The sequence below is a fragment of the Nicotiana sylvestris genome, chromosome 1 (assembly GCF_000393655.2).
Source record: "Nicotiana sylvestris chromosome 1, ASM39365v2, whole genome shotgun sequence".
Taxonomy (NCBI): domain Eukaryota; kingdom Viridiplantae; phylum Streptophyta; class Magnoliopsida; order Solanales; family Solanaceae; genus Nicotiana; species Nicotiana sylvestris.
Window position 1 is genome coordinate 148,099,103 of NC_091057.1, and position 17,789 is coordinate 148,116,891.

Sequence of the window (17,789 nt, forward strand, 5' to 3'; positions counted from 1 at the left end):
TTTTAAAATCTGCCCACTGTTTTACTATATCAAACGTAGTTATCATGCTCTTGGGATACCACTATTCAGCGTTTAGGCAAGCCTATAAGGCGAGTTTAAATTCTGCAACTCCGAAACTGTATTTCTACTACTTGAAGTTGTTCAGATTTAATAGGTCTAATCAGTAGGCAAGTTAAATAAGATCCTTCACATATTGGCCTAATTCAGTACTTTATAACCTCTGATCACTTAGATATCATGTTCTAGGATTTGTTTTCTTAAGTGTTTGAATATTGTTTGAAGACATGCACTTGTGTGATATGCTTGAGGAGGTAACTGTGATCCTCTAACTTGCTTTATATATGCAGTCCTAAATTGTTCTTGCCTGTCGCCAAGAATTTTCTCCTTTTAAACAACTTAGGGGTTGTCTAGAATTGCCAAGCTTTAGAGGTCCTAAAATACCTCCAGGACCACAAGGAAGGGACGAGTGGTGCACGTGTAGGACATTGTCAAGGTTATTAGAACGGTTTATGCTATGACCAAGGGGAGGGACTTGGGTAGAACGGGATATGATGACTACATGCTAATGTCACGTGTAGCCCCTCATTGAGGAGTATTTACCGGGCATTGCATGGGGTTATCCTGTAGGCTAATCAACCTAGGACACCTCTTCCCAAATCCCATTTGCTTAAAAACTTTACCTTTTTTATGCATACAACTTGTTCAAATTCTGTTCTTATTATTTGAGTCATACAATACCCAACATGATTTATTTATTTGTTTTAACTACTTATCTGTTAAAGGACTAATTCATAAATATAAGTTCGACCGAGACCCACAATTGTGGACCAAGAGGGGTGCCTAACACCTTCCCCTCAAGGTTATTTCGAGCCCTTACCTTAAATCTCTGGTAATACAAACCAATCCAAGAGTTAATCACTCTAAGTGCCCTAACGCACCATAATTCATTAGGTGGCGACTCTTCAAATTACCTAATTCCCAAAAAGAAATGAGTTATTACCTCCCATAAATGTCAAAAACCTGGACCTTTCTTCCCCGTAAAAAGGGAAGGAAAAAAAGGGGGCACGACAAGAGTATCGTGCCAAGCATCGTGAGTTGTGCCGCCAATTTGGCGCGGATGGTAAATTACAGTCTCTCAGGGACGAGCTGAAAGACAAGGACGATGAGCTCGTGATAGTCATCGGCAGATGTAGAAAGCTCGAGGGAGAGCTTAGGGCTAAAGATGACAAGCTCGAAGTGAGCAGGGGGGTTGCGACCAAGTGTATTGATCTTCAATCTCAAGTAGAATCCTTGCGGGCTGAGCTCGAGCAGAGTTCGATCCGAGCCAATGACCTGAGTGTCGAGTCGACTGGGAAAATGATAGAGCTGGAAAGGGTTGAGGAGGCCAAGATGACTGCTTTGGCGAAGGTGGCGGCATTGGAGGAGGTCATCCGCATCCTTAGGTCTGAACGGGGGACTGAAGCTAAAACGGCCGTGCTCAGGGAGGCATGACTTGATGAGCGAATTGGCAGACTCGAGAAAGATGTTTCAAGCAATAGCGATCAAGTTGTTGCTCTTGAGGCCGAGAAGGCGCGACTGTTGGCTCGACCGTCCTCCTCTCATACTTCTGCTTTCCCCGACAGTTCACGGCACTTATACGAGATGTGGAACCACGGCGAGGCACAACTGGACATATATAAGAATTTTATGATGATGGGGAAGGTTCCTAAGGCCGATTTCGAGGATGCCTATGTCAAGGAACGTGCTACTAGGATTGCTTGCAGTTATGACCCAACTACTCCGGGGGCTGACGATGTCGGGGAGGGGGAAGAATTGGATGAGCTTGAGCAGGATGCTTGGTATGAGGAGGAATATCCCCAAGGAGATGGCGGAGACGGTGTTGTTGGGCCGGGTGGTAAAGGCGACATCGATGAAGATGGAGATGGTGTGGAGTAGTACTTTGTACTTAGTTCTTTTTTTTGTTTTCTCTTCTCTTTTTTTGTGTGGGCGCCTTTTTGGCCCTTTGTAAGATACCTTATTGGAATGGAATGATGATAACTCTTTGTTGTACATTATTGGGTCTTTATTTCTTTGAACGTTTTTCTTCAAATGGTTACTTTAGAAGAATTGCATCGGTATGCGTTATCTCAAACATGGTCGCGTATATCTTTGATTGAATATGGGTGAAGTCCCATGTTGTCGTGATTAACTCAAATGAAGTTAACTTATAAATCAGACTCAAGTCAGGTTGAGTATGAGTTGAATTCGAGTGTGGTCGAATATAATAATAATTTGTTTACTAGTTCGAATGAGGTCGATGTGCGATAATTTGAGCGAGGTAGGATGTTACTCGTAATTAATTCGAGCTAGGTCGAATGTTACTCGTAATTAATTCAAACGAGGTTGAATGTGAGTTAATTCGAGCGAGGTCAAATATAAGTTGATTCGAGCTAGGTCAAATATGAGTTGATTCGTGCTAGGTCGAATGTTACTCGTAATTAATTCGAACGAGGTCAAATGTGAGTTAATTCGAGCGAGGTCGAATATGAGTTGATTCGAGCTAGGTCAAATGTTACTCATAATTAATTCGAACGAGGTTGAATGTGAGTTAATTTGAGCAAGGTCGAATATGAGTTGATTCGAGCTAGGTCGAATGTTACTTGTAACTAATTCGAACAAGGTCGAATGTGAGTTAATTCGATCAAGGTCGAATATGAGTTGATTCGAGCTAGGTTGAATGTTACTTTAATTAATTCGAGCAAGGTCGAATGTGAGTTGATTCGAGCAAGGTCGAATATCATATTAATTAATTCGAGCAAGGTCGAATGTGAGTGCATTGGTTGGTGCGGAGCTAACTTGGTAGAGATAGGCGAACATCATGTGTTTTGTATGCTTTGCTTACATATATACATTGGAGAAGTTTAAATATTTTTCAGACTAGCATTCCAGTCCCAGTTTATCCAGTCCCTTCGTTGGGCGACCTGGAGAAGTATTGAGAGGCCGGGCAATGAACATATCGGTCTGCACCTTCAATGTAATTTAACTCGAAACGTCCTCCTCGTCGCCTCATAAAAACCTTCACGAGAAAACCCAATTGGGACAAAACTTAGGTGAGGGAAAAAGGGTACGACTCGGAGAATATTTTTTCTTAGAAGTTAAAGTATTTGAGGTGAGCAATGTTCCAGTTGTTTCGCAGTAGTTTCCCTGCCATCATTTCCAGTTGGAACGACCCTTTACTTGTTGCTGCTGTAATTTTGTATTGTCCATCCCAATTAGTGCCTAGATTTCCTTCTCGTGCGTCCTTGCTTGCCTATGTTTTGGCTTTGAGTACGTAATCCCCTACTTTGAGCGGTCTAACCTTGGCTTTTTTGTTGTAGTATCGCTCTGCCTGTTGTTTCTGAGTGACCATTCTTATGTAAGCCATGTCCCTTTGTTCTTCGACCTAATCAAGGTCTTTTCTCCTACTCTCGTCGTTGATCGGCACACTCTCATAGGAGTACCTCAGACTTGGCTCTCCGACCTCAACTAGTATTACTGAATCAGTCCCACAAACCAGTGAGTTTGGTGTTTCTCCCGTGTTCATTTTTGGCATTGTGCGGTACACCCATAACACTTCCTGCAGCAATTCCGGTCACAGCCCCTTGGCGTTCTCGAGCTTCTTCTTCAAGATGTTCAATATTGACTTGTTGGAGGACTCTGCCTGACCGTTGCCCGCGGGATGATATGGCGTGGAGAGTATTCTTTTGATGTGCCATTTTTCAAAGAACTCAGCGGTATTTTTTCCAGTGAATTAGGGCCCATTGTCACAACTGATTTCTTTGGGGAGGCCAAAACGACATATGATTACCCCTCAATATGAAGGTGATCACTTCTTGCTCGCGTATTTGGGAGAATGCACCTGCTTCCACCCACTTTGAAAAATAGTCAGTTAAAACTAAAAGAAATCGTGCATCACATCATCCCGCTGGGAGGGGGCCGATGATGCCCATCCCCCATTTGATGAAGGGCCAAGGTGAGGTGACGGAGTGGAGAGGCTCGCCTGCTTTATCGATCATGGGGGCGTATCTTTGGCATTATTCGTATTTTTTTACGAAGTCGGTGGCTTCCTTTTTCATTATGGGCCAATAGTAGCCTGCTCGTATGAGGCATCTAACTAGGGCTCGATTGTCGGTGTGAGCCCCGCAGTGACCTTCATGGACTTCTTCTAGGACACTCTGTGTCTGGTTTGGTCCTAAGCATTTTGCTAGAGGGCCGCCACACGTCCTTTTGTACAGGTCGTTATTGATGACGCTATACCTGGCTGCTTGCATTCAAAGTTTTTTGGCTTCTTTTTTGTCGTTTGGAAGCACACCGTCCTGCAGGTAAGTGACAATACGATTGCGATAGTCCCAAGTTAGGTTAATAGTGCGTACCTCAATTTGGTCGAGCAACGAGTAGAGGAGAGTAACCACGTTCCCTTCTCTGGCTATACTTTTAGTGGTCGTTGCCAGTTTGGCAAGACTGTCCGCTTTGATGTTCTGCTCTCGAGGTATTTGATAGAGCCGGCAATCGTCGAACTCGGGTAACAGTTTGTAGACTTTGGCCTGCTTTTCCTATAGCCTTTGTTCCTTGATTTGGAAATTCCCTGTGACTTGATTGACGACGAGTTGTGAGTCGCATCATAGGACTACTCATCGTGCTCCGTACTTGAGTGCCAATTTTAATCCTGCAATCACGGCCTCATTGTTAGTCATATCAGGGCACCGTATGGACTGGCGAATTATTTTGCATGTTAGGACCTCGAGCATGAGTCCCAGTCCAGATCCTGACGCGTTAGAAATGCCATGGGTGTACAGAACCCATAGGTCGTGCACTTTGGAGGAAGTACTGGCGGCTTCCCTTTTGACTTTGCGCATTATTTTTGCACTAAAGTCGGTGACGAAGTCCGCAAATACTTATGACTTTATCACCGTTCATGGCCGATAGGTTATATCGTGCTCGCTTAGCTCTATAGCCCATTTGGCCAATCTACTCGACAGTTCGGGTTTGTGCAAGATACTCCTTAGAGGAAAGGTCATGACCACTGATATAGGGTGGAACTGGAAATAGGGTCTAAGCTTTCGTGACCAAGACTAGGGCTAGCTTCTCGAGGTGGGGGTACCTCGTTTCAACGTCGACCAAAGTTTTGCTAATATAGTAGATTGGAGATTGAGTACCTTTATTTTCTCGGACCAGAACTACACTTACCGCAACATCGGACATGGCCAGGTAGATAAGGAGACGTTCTCCGGGTTTTGCCTTAACAAGCAGCGGGGGCGAAGACAGGTATGCCTTTAGTTCCTTCAAGGCGTCGATGTACTCGGAATTCCATTGGAGTCCATTGTATTTTTTTAAGTACGCCGAAAAATTTGTGGCACCTATCAGAGGACCGTGAGATGAACCTTGACAGAGCGGCTATATGGCCAGTCAACTTCTATACCTGCTTCTTGCTGGTCAAGTTCTTTGGTATTCCCTCTATAGCCTTGATTTGGTCGGGCTTGACCTCAATGCCTCGTTGCAATACTAAGAAACCAAGGAACTTCCCCGAGGTTACACCGAAGGCGCATTTCTCGGGGTTCAACTTCATGCCATAGCTCTTGAGTATGTCGAAGGCTTCTCTTAAATGGTCAATGTGGTATTCCTTTCTTTTCTAATTGACCAAAAAGTCGTCTATATATACTTCCATGGTTCTGCCGAGTTGATCTTTGAACATTTTGGTCACCAGCCTTTGATACGTTGCCCCTGCGTTTTTCAACCCGAATGGTATAACCCTGTAGCAGTACGTCCCCTGGTAGGTGATAAAAGTGGTTTTGTCCTGATTTTCTTCCTCCATGAGGATCTGGTTGTAGCCCGAATAGGCGTCTAGGAAACTTAATAGCTTGTGCCAAGTCGTTACATTGATGAGTTGGTCATTATGAGGCAGTGGGAATGAGTCTTTCGGGCATGCTTTGTTCAGATCTGTGAAGTCTACGCACATCCACCATTTCTCATTTTTCTTCTTTACCATGACCACATTAGCGACCCATTGGGGGTATTTTGACTCTCTGATAGAGCCATTCTTGAGTAATTTTTCCACCTCCTCCCGGACAGCATCACGTATCGCGACATTGAATTTTCTTCTAACTTACCGCATTGGGGGGTGGAATGGGTCGACATTCAATTTATGTGTTGCTATATCCTTCGGGATGTTACACCCCATGTTTTCATACATGAAAGTATGCCATAAGTGAATTGATGAAAGCTCGGGAATGAGATGTTACATCCCGCATTTTCGGACGTTAAGGTTTCGTCGTAAAGTTAATCAACGTAAGTTCGGGAATGAGATTATTGTGAGATTATAAGTATTATGCTATTTCAAACAAGTGATGAGTAAATTTGTGAAGGTAAGAGGGAAACAAAGTCAAGAAAAATGAATTTTCGTCCAAGTTTGACATATTGGGATAAAATACGGCCCGAGCTAAAATACTCGGTATTTATGGACTAGTGTCATACAAGGTACCGCATGACAATGATAGTAAGGTGTATAAGGTATGTGAAAAGTGAGTAGTATTTTAAGTAAGTGGAACTAATTCTTAATTATATGGGTAATTGGTTAATTATCGGGTAATGGGACATTACCTAATTAATTAATAATTAGTGGTGGATTAATTGGAGTCTTTGGATAAAGATTAAAACAAAAGAGACGTGGCAGCCCCTTGAACACATTAAGTGACTCATAACATTGTCTTGAAAGGTGGCAAAAATTTAGATGGTTAGGTGACATTAGTCATCAAAATGGGCCCAACTCAATTTGACAAAGCAATAACCTCACTTCCATCATTAAATGGAAACATGAAGTACATATGTTTGAAAGGCAGCAAGTCTTTAATAAAAATTCAACCAAATTTTCTTACCATATTGGCAATGTAGTTGCTTCAATATTAAATTCAAAACATGAGATTTTGCGGTTCTAAGGAAGTACGATGTAATATTTCTCAAGAATAGCATACGAATTTTTCCCTATTCCGACCATGTCGTCACGTCTTGTATCGCAATTAACGTGTGTTAGAGGGAGTGTCAAGAGAATTGACTCGGGTATGTTAAGGTTATCCCTTCTTTCTTTTTGGCATGATCTATACGACACGAATGAAACGAGTAAATGCGCAACTTCCATAAATGACTCTATTCATAGAAATACTAGAGATGCTTATGTTCTTGATTACCCATGTGTCATATTATTCTATTATATGTTCATGGGTCTAAAAAATACGTAAGTTGGTAAAGTTTATTTCATGGTATTAATCAAAGGCATAATGGTCTTATGACGTACCGAGAGATTTCATCACCGTATTTCATATCCATTTCATGCATTTATACATGCACATTGACCCATGATCAGATAGCATTATATACGCATATATATATATATATATATATATATATATATATATATATATATATATATATATATATATATGTGTGTGTGTGTGTGTGTATACATGTATATGGGATATGGGAAAGGTTATGGCATTATACATGCACCACTACCTGATCAGTGGGTATACGTTGATGATATTGCCCACAGTGGCCGAGATGATATGATGGGATGCCCTCAGAGGCCTGATGATGTTATGAAATATGTACCTATGCACGACATGACATTCATACGCATATGCATGACACCATAATTATTTCATGATTTACAGAGTTATCCGGACTTACAGGTTTAGTCATTTACTTTATATTTCTTTTATGTCTTTTATGTACTTATTTATGTGCCTTACATACTAGATACATTATTCATACTGACGTCCCTTTTGCTTGGGGATGCTACGTTCATGCCCGCAGGTCCCGATAAACAGGTTGAGAGCCCTCCAAGTAGTCTATCAGCTCAGCGGAAGATGTTCGTGCGCTCCATTTGCTTCGGAGTTTCTCGTTTGGTCAGTATGATTTAGATGTGTATTGTTTTGTATGGCGGTGCTCTGTCCCAACCTTTATGACAATTATGTATCCTTAGAGGCTTGTATACAGATGTCATGTACGTAAGAGATTGTATGACCTTGTCGGCCTATGTTCAGTATACGAGTGGTTATTTTGGTCTTAAAGGCTCATATGCCTTATGTATAAGTTGGTATCACATGTTGTATTCTACTTATTTCACAGCAGCCTCTCCAGCTCAATTATCTATGATAGGATGATACAAAAAGATACATTATGTTGGTGCTCGGTTGAGTAGGGTACCGGTGCCCGTCGCGGCCCATTGGTTTGGGTCGTGACAAAAGTGGTATTAGAGCAGTTCTGTCCTAGGGAGTCTACAAGCTGTGTCTAGTAAAGTCTTGTTTATGGGTGTATCGTGCACCCCGCTTATAAGTAGGAGGCTATAAGGCATTTAGGACTGCCACTCTTTCTCCCTACTCTAGATCGTGTGGTAGATCTTAGTTGTAAGAACTCAATTTCCTAAACTCTATCTTATTCGTAATACAACGATACATGCATCCAGAAAGACGGTTGGTGAAAGATATAGTTGTGAAAGAGTTGAGTTAGAGGAACTTAATTTTTGCATCATGCTTATGATGGATAAATATGAGGTATTCAACAGATTATGTGTATACTAAAATGTGTAAGTTTCTTGATAAGGATCCCTAAGGTAAGAATACTTATCCATTCTTATGGTAAAAAGTAATAACAGAATCGGAAGGAAGACACAAGTTTCAGCAAGTAAAAGAAGCAAGGTGAAAAAGGGTACGAGGTACCCAGTTAATGAAGATTATCGGTATTTTCAACTCAGGCAGAGAGATATAAGCATTTTGAGTTACCTTCAGTAGTAACAGAGGTATGTACAATTGGTCACACCCATTCCAGATATGCCCTATGGGGGTTAACAGAAGTAGTATAAGAGGAGGACGGGATATCAAGATCTGGCTGGGGTTAGAGTAACCCAAAATGATGGATGGATTGTTTGGGTCAGTTGACATTTCTGAAAGATATTGCAAATGTGCTAATAGACCTCTTTATGGGACACCCAGATGGTGCACTCTAAAATAGTACAACTAGATATGAGTACTATAAAGATAGGCACTGGAAGCCTTGAAGGGATAAATATTACCTTAGTATGACTCCTATCCCTAATAGAGCGAGGATTCTTGGCAACCCGAAGAGCCAATGGATGAAGCAAGGGGAGATAAAAGCAAAAGAATGTCTTATTGAAGTTTTCAAAAGAAAGTGATAGGCAGAAATATTAGCAGGAAAATAAGAAGAGAGATAAGGAAGCATTATGAATAAGATATGATACATGGATGACAATGGTAGAGTGTTACAGAATCTACAGTCAAATAAAGAAAGAGACGAAATGTGATGGGCCTTAAGACAACAAAAGAGTATAGGCCATACAGTCACATCCTCATTTTGAGAAAAAAGTTCGCAACTCTAACGTGATTAACAGAAGGAAAAGCTAGGCCCTAGAGTAATAGAAATCAGTATGGACCGATGAACAAGATAAACTAAACATGAATTAGGGACTGAGTGATTGGATAATAGTCGACATCATGAGAGTTTCAGATTTCGTTATGGCAATAATAGAATGGACAACAGAAAAAGATTCATGAGAAATTCAGAGAATGGTCATTCAGGAAGACGCTTCCTTAAAGTAAGCAATGTGAGTAAAGTTCACCTTAGGGACTATATGTGCCAGTTATACTAAGTGTCACCCTCGTGAGTAAGGAATTTCCTTATCCTTGGTATAGAAATATTTTTGCAAGGCGAGTAAGGGTCGTCGATAGTGTGAGAATACGCCAATGATGAAGAGGTAAAGCATCTATAGGTAGATCTTCATAGTGCTAAATATTAATACTTCCGTAAAATGGGGGGAATATGGAGTGATGTGGCATTAAGTCAGAATTAAGTTGATCTAGTAACTATGGAATGATAAAGGAAGAATGCGATAAAAATGAGAAAGGGATGAGATTGCACTTATTCAAATGTCACAATATGTTATGATTCCAGAACATTATGTAAGCATGATGCCAAGAAAAAGAAGTAAGGGTTCCTGCCCCGGATGTATTTGATAAATAAGGAACTAGTGCGAGAGGTAAGTTAAGATAAAGGAAATAACCTAATAAAGATTACGCGGAATATGGATATGAGAATGAGACAACGAGTAGTTAGTAGTTGATTCAGGAAGATCCTAGTCATGACTAGACAAGAGGTTACAGACAAATCAGAAGATCATGCAAGATAAATATAGTGAAACCCAACATGGAGAATTCATCCTTGCAGTAATGTCATTATAATACTTGAGATATATTCAAATAGGAGTCGGGGTAGTTAAAGGTACCGTATGAATGTTACGGGAATAAAAGAGAGTGTCACTGGAAAAATAGTCAAAATATCATTTTCAGAAGCAACCCTATAAGCACAAGAGCATGGAGGTAAGAAACTACGGATAATTATAGGCAAGGAAGGACATCAAAAGGTCCGTTATAAGCTCACAGCTTTACAAGAGTCAAGGGTTCTACCTAAATACTAAAATGAAAGACTAGTTGAGGAGATAAGGAAGAAGGCTTCAACTAAAGCACAATGACCTAAAGAGGAAAGGGTGGTGTAACAACAGTCTAACTACAAAATTGTATGCACTCCAAAAGAAAGTTGCACCTACCGTGGCTAATGAACGGGAAGTAGAACTAAATGTAATATTCGAGATCATATGAGTTGCACGAAAACTCCGGAATGCGTGGGAACTAAGATAAGCAAAGTAGGCATGCAACAAGGGGGCAGAAAGACCATGAAAATTTATAACTTACGTTAAAGAAAGCTAAGAAGGAACGAAAGGAATTATTCGATCAATGATCCGAGTTAGTTACATTATGAATGCACTTAAGAGTTCGGAGTATAATACATGCATCATATATGTTGACAATTATACCGACTTAGAAGACTCCGGTAGAAGTTAAATAAAAGAATTGAGCCCAGGGCATAGATAAAGGATTGAGTTGTTAGAAGATTATATCATGTATATTCCATAGCGCTCATGGAAGGCTAAATGCAATAACTAATACCATGAACCCCAGATCGAGAGATAGCTTAAATCTACATAAAGGTTGATCAGGAGAATAGGAAACTAAAGAGTTACATCAACTAAGTAAATCAGGAGTTTGATTATTGAACACGGAAAATTTATGGACATAGTGGTTGAGAATATTTCAGGATCACTCTTAATATTATAGGTACAAGAGATATAGTACAGTAGCCATATTCTATAATAGCTCTACAATAGAGCCAGTTAAAAGAGTACCAGCCTTATAAAAAGTCAATATGAAGCTCCCACCGGATTGTGTATGCACCAGAGGTGCAAGTATTATAGTAGAGCTTCAAGTTGTGGATGTGAATTATACCTATGTGGAAAAGAGGTCATGAAAGAGATAGGAGATGTGATGCAAGATTTTAAGGTATGTAAGATAAAGGTAGACAACGTATGAGATACTCAGATGTAGAAGGTTAGGAATAGTCCATACTTCGGATGGAAGGCTAGAAGAGCAAAGATTTAGTATCCAAAAATGATAGCGTTCCAGCCTATGGTTTCTAGGTATGGAGAAATCTAGTCAAGAGAGCAAAGAAGAGTTGGAGACGATGCGATGTCTCGCTTGATGTTCCAGAATAACACAACAAAATCTATGGTGCAAGGAAGCTGAAGGAAGGCAGTGAGTAGTATAAATGGATATGTATGGGTCGCAAGCTAAAGGTATGGTAAAGCGGCAAGATTATAGGAAGACAGGAGTAAGGATAAGAAAGAGCGAGTGAGAAGGTAACGAAAATGGATAAGTCCTCAAGATTAAGCCTATGAAAACAAAAAGAGTAAATATAAAGCTCATTATAGCTTGAATGAACTCAATAGAGTCTAGGACTAATAGCATTTAGAAGAGATGGAATTCTGCCCTAGTAGTAGAATGAGGGTGTGATTGTGATAAATAAAGAACCACGTTTGCCTTCGATTGAGTACTGGTCTGGCGAAGAAAAGAAAAGGATTTCATGAATTGGATAGGATTAAAATAGCCAAGTAAGGTAAGTCACATTGGGATGCTATGAAATGTGGTACCCAGGTGGATAAGAAAAATCACTTCAAATGTTCCACGATGTAACATGAGCCCTAGTGATTACGTAAGAGATTCCAAGTTATCAATGGTATATTATAGATCGATATTAAGGTGAATCAATAATAGATGGGCACAAGTCACAAAGTATAAGGTGAGATTAGGCCGCCATTCTTAAGATGAACAAGTAATGAGGAAGTATTGAAGGACTTAGATATATACATATGAGATAAGTAACGGAAGTAACCTGAAGTTCGGTAGCAGACCTCAGTAATAATAAAGTCATACGAATGGATAAGCGGATATATGAAATAAGATATAGCAATATTCGTAAGTCCAAAAAAGTACCAGAGGGACATCTTGTCAAGCTCTATATATGTTTACAAAGTAAAGCCTAGAGATTGGCTAAAAGCTGGAGGGTAGATGAGAGAAGAGTCGCATAAGCGCACTTATAAAGCCAAAGTCATATAGGCTGCATGACAAGAGGTAGCAACAGTTACGAGATTGGAAAGATTTTGACCATAAGTCGTGATATGAGATAGAAGACTAAAGGGGAGAATACCCTAGATTTTGGAATTATTCACAGAACGGCTGCCTAGATGGCAAGGAAATTACTAAAGTATTTGAAAGACATAAGTTATGAAAATGATAAGTGCATCAGTCAACATTCGAGGACGAATGTTTCAAAGGGGGAATGATGTTACGCCCCATGTTTTCGTACATGAAAGTATTCCATAAGTAAATTGATGAAAGCTCGGGAATGAGATGTTACATCCCACATTTTCAGACGTTAAGGTTTCGTCGTAAAGTTAATCAACGTAAGTTCGGGAATGATATTATTGTGAGATTATAAGTATTATGCTATTTCAAACAAGTGATGAGTAAATTCGTGAAGGTAAGAGGGAAAGCAAGATAAGGAAAATGAATTTTCTTCCAAGTTTGACATATTGGGATAAAATACGGCCCGAGCTAAAATACTCGATATTTATGGACTAGTGCCATACAAGGTACCACATGACAATAATAGTAAGGTGTATAAGGTATGTGAAAAGTGAATAGTATTTTAAGAAAATGGAAATAATTCTTAATTATGTGGGTAATTGGTTAATTATTAGGTAATGGGATATTACCTAGTTAATTAATAATTAGTGGTGGATTACTTGGAGTCTTTGGATAAAGATTAAAACAAAAGAGACGTGGCAGCCCCTTGAACACATTAAGTGACTCATAACATTGTCTTGAAAGGTGGCAAAAATTTAGATGGTTAGGTGACATTAGTCATCAAAATGGGCCCAACTCAATTTGACAAAGCAATAACCTCACTTCCATCATTAAATGGAAACATGAAGTACATATGTTTGAAAGGCAGCAAGTCTTTAATAAAAATTCAACCAAATTTTCTTACCATATTGGCAATGTAGTTGCTTCAATATTCAATTCAAAACATGAGATTTTGCGGTTCTAAGGAAGTACGATGTAATATTTCTCAAGAATAGCATACGAATTTTTCCCTATTCCGACCATGTCGTCACGTCTTGTATCGCAATTAACGTGTGTTAGAGGGAGTGTCAAGAGAATTGACTCGGGTATGTTAAGTCTATCCCTTCTTTCTTTTTGGCATTATGTATACGACATGAATGAAACGAGTAAATGTGCAGCTTCCATAAATGACTCTATTCATAGAAATACTAGAGATGCTTATGTTCTTGATTCCCCACGTGTCATATTATTCTATCATCTGTTCATGGGTCTCAAAAATATGTAAGTTGGTAAAGTTTATTTCATGATATTAATCAAAGGCATAATGGTCTTATGACGTATCGAGAGATTTTATTAACGTATTTCATATCCATTTCATGCATTTATACATGCACATTGACCCATGACCAGATGGCGTATATATATATATATATATATATATATATATATATATATATATATATATATGGGATATGGGAAAGGTTATGGTGTTATATACGTACTACCACCTGATCAATTGGTATACGTTGATAATTTTGTCCACAGTGGCCGAGATGATATGATGGGATGCCCTCAGAGGCCTGATAATGTTATGAAACATGTACCTATACACGACATGACATTCATATGCATATGCATGACACCATAATTATTTTATGATGTACAGAGTTATCTAGACTTACAGGTTGAGTCATTTACTCTATATTTCTTCCATGTATTTTATGTACTTATTTATGTGCCTTACATACTCGGTCCATTATTCGTACTGACGTCCCTTTTGCCTGGGGACGCTGCGTTTTTGCCCGCAGGTCCCGATAGATAGGTCGAGAGCCCTCCAAGTAGGCTATCAGCTCAGCGGAAGATGTTGGTGCGCTCCATTTGCTTCGGAGTTGCTCGTTTGGTCAGTATGATTTAGATGTGTATTTTTTGGTATGGCAGGGCTATGTCCCAAGCTTTATGACAATTATGTATCCTTATAGGCTTGTAGATAGATGTCATGTACGTAAGAGATTGTATGACCTTGTCGGCCTATGTTCAGTATACGAGTGGTTATTTTGGTCTTAAAGGCACATATGTTTTATGTATAAGTTGGTATCATATGTTGTATTCTACTTATTTCACGGCAGCCACTCCGGCTCAGTTATCTATGATAGGATGATATGAAAAGATATGTTATGTTGGTGCTCGGTTGAGTATGATAACAGGTGCCCATCGCGGCCCACCGGTTTGGGTCATGACACGGGATGCCCCGTATATCTGCATGAGAAAAAGCAAACAACTTTACGTTATTTTTTAAGAACTGGCGGAATTTGCCTGGTTCTTGGAGCTTGTGGCCGATAAAAGCTTTCTTGCTATGGTTGTTATCATCGAGTTGGACGGGGTCGAGTGTCACGACCCAAATCGATGGGCTGCGATGGGCACCCAGTACCTTACTCAACCGAGTACCAACGTAGCGTATCTTTCTTAATACATCATTATATACACATGACATACGGGCCTAATAGGCCAACATGATCCTTTATAAACTCAGAACATAGGCCGACAAGGCCATACAATCTTTTATGTACACGACATATGTCTACAAGCCTCTAAAAATACATAAATGTCATAAAGGTCGGGATAGAGTCCCGTCATACCAAACAATACATGTCTAAATCATACTAACCAAACGAGCAACTCCGAAGCAAATAGAGGGCACCAACATCTTCCGCTGAGCTGATAGCCCACTTGGAGGGCTCTCGACCTGTCTATCGGGACCTGCGGGCATGAAACGCAACGTCCCCAGGCAAAAGGGACGTCAGTACAAATAATGTACCGAGTATGTAAGGCACATAAATAAATACATAAGAGACATGGAAGACATATAGAGTACATGACTCAACCTGTAAGTCTGAATAACTTGTAAATCATAAATTATTTTTAGCGTCATGCATGTGCGTATGAATGTCATGTCGTGCATAGGTACATATTTCATAACATCATCAGCCTCTGAGGGCATCCCATCATATCATAGCGGCCACTGTGAGCAAAATCATCATCGTATACCAGCTGATCAGGCGGTGGTGCGTATATAACGCCATAACCTTTCTCATATCCCATATACATATATATACATATATATATATACGCGTATATAACGCCGTAACCTTTCCCATATCCCATATACATATACACGTATATATGTATGTATATATATATATATATATATGTATATATATGTATATGGGATATGAGAAAGGTTATGGCGTTATATACGCACCACCGCCTGATCAGCTGGTATACGATGATGATTTTGCTCACAGTGGCCGCTATGACCCATGACCAAATGGCATTATATACGCATATATGTATGTGTATATATATATATATATATATATACATATATGCGTATATAATGTCATTTTGTCATGAGTCAATGCATATGAATGCAATGCATGAAAAGTACGTTAATAAAATCTTTCGGAGCTTCATAAGACCATTTTTACTTTGAGTAATATCATAAAGTAAACTCTTTTCAACTTTCATATTTTTCTGAGACCCATGAGCAGATGATAAAATATATGACACACGGAAATTCAAGAACATAGATATCTATAATACTTCTATGAATAGAGTCATTCATGAAATTTATACATTTGCACGTTTCGTTCGTATTGTATGGATCATGCCAAAAGAAATATGGGATAGCCTTAACATACCTTAGTCAATTCTTTTGACAATCCCTCTAACACACGTCAATTGCGACAACACATAACGGCAGATAAGTAGGGGGAAAATCCGTATGCAATCTCTGCTTTTAAAAGGGCTTACAAAATACACAAAAAGAACACAAGTGGAATGTCAATGCAAAATAGCAGTGATACAACATCCACATTGTCGAATGGGAATCCTGACGTGGGCTTTGCTTCATTCTTCTTGATAAAGAATTTGGACACTGGAAAGGAGTTCACTGTCAAAGAGTCCAACGAACAGGGAATGTGGAATAAGCTTAGTGATCTTCAAATAGGAAGGCAGCTTACCATGAATGAATTTGAGAAATATGTGGGATATTCTCCATTTGTAAAGGAAATTTTGTATATATCATGTTCAAAAGGTTTAAATATATATAAATCGTGTTAAATGTTCTAAAATCGTGACATCTTGCCATGTATTATATTAGTCATTAGTAGCTTTTAAACTCATGGCTGCCACGTTAAAGGCAATACTCTCAAACTTATCTAATTTTTTTTAATTAATTAATAATTTATTAATCTCCCACAAATCAATAATTAACCAATTACCCATATAATTATCTCAAATTACTAAGGATACTACTTACTTTTAACATACCTTATACACCTTATTATTATGTCCATGGGGTACCCTGTATGGTACTAGTCCATAAATATCGGGTATTTTAGTTCGGGCCGTATTTTATCCCAAAAAGCCAAACCTCGATGAAATTCATTTTCTTCGACTTTCTTTCCCTCTTAACTTCACAAATTTACTCATCACTTATTTAAAATAGCATAATGTTTATAATCTAAAAAATAATCTCATTCCCGAACTTATATTGATTAATTTATGACGAAACTTTAACGTACGAAAATGCGAGATGTACTATCTCATATTCGAGCTTTCACTAATCTGCTTATGTCATACTTTTACGTACTAAAACATGGGGTGTAATATCGAGATCCTCCACGATTGACCCTATGGCTTCTATGATTTCGGGTTCTCAGATAACGTCTTTCCTTTCTCCGGTCCTTCCTGGACTCCATTTGGACTGAGGTCAACCGTTGAGTAGGTCCGTTGAGGTTATCCTCGTCAACCCTTACCTCGACATAGTAGGTGTTGTGTATCTCATCCTACGTGGTTGGAGGGTATTTCATGAGTCGGCTTAGTAATTTTCTAGTCGCCCTCGAACCACTCCTGTTTAGTCCGTTTTGGAAAGCGGCTACCGCCATCCCCTCCGATACATTTGGAAGAGTCATTCTTACACGGTTGAATCGGGAAAGGAAGTCCCTGAGTCCTTCGCCAGGCAATTGCTTAATGGTGAATATGTCATTCACCCTCGCCTCTGCTTTCTTGGCCCCGGCATGGGCGGTAACGAACTTGTCTTCCATCTTCTCGAATGTTTCTATGGAACGCGCAGGTAACTGCGAGTACCAAGTTATCGCTCCCCCGGTTAGGGTGTCGCCAAACTTTTTCAGCAATATGGATGACACTTATTCTTTTGCGAGGTCATTGCCTTTCACTGCAGTGACT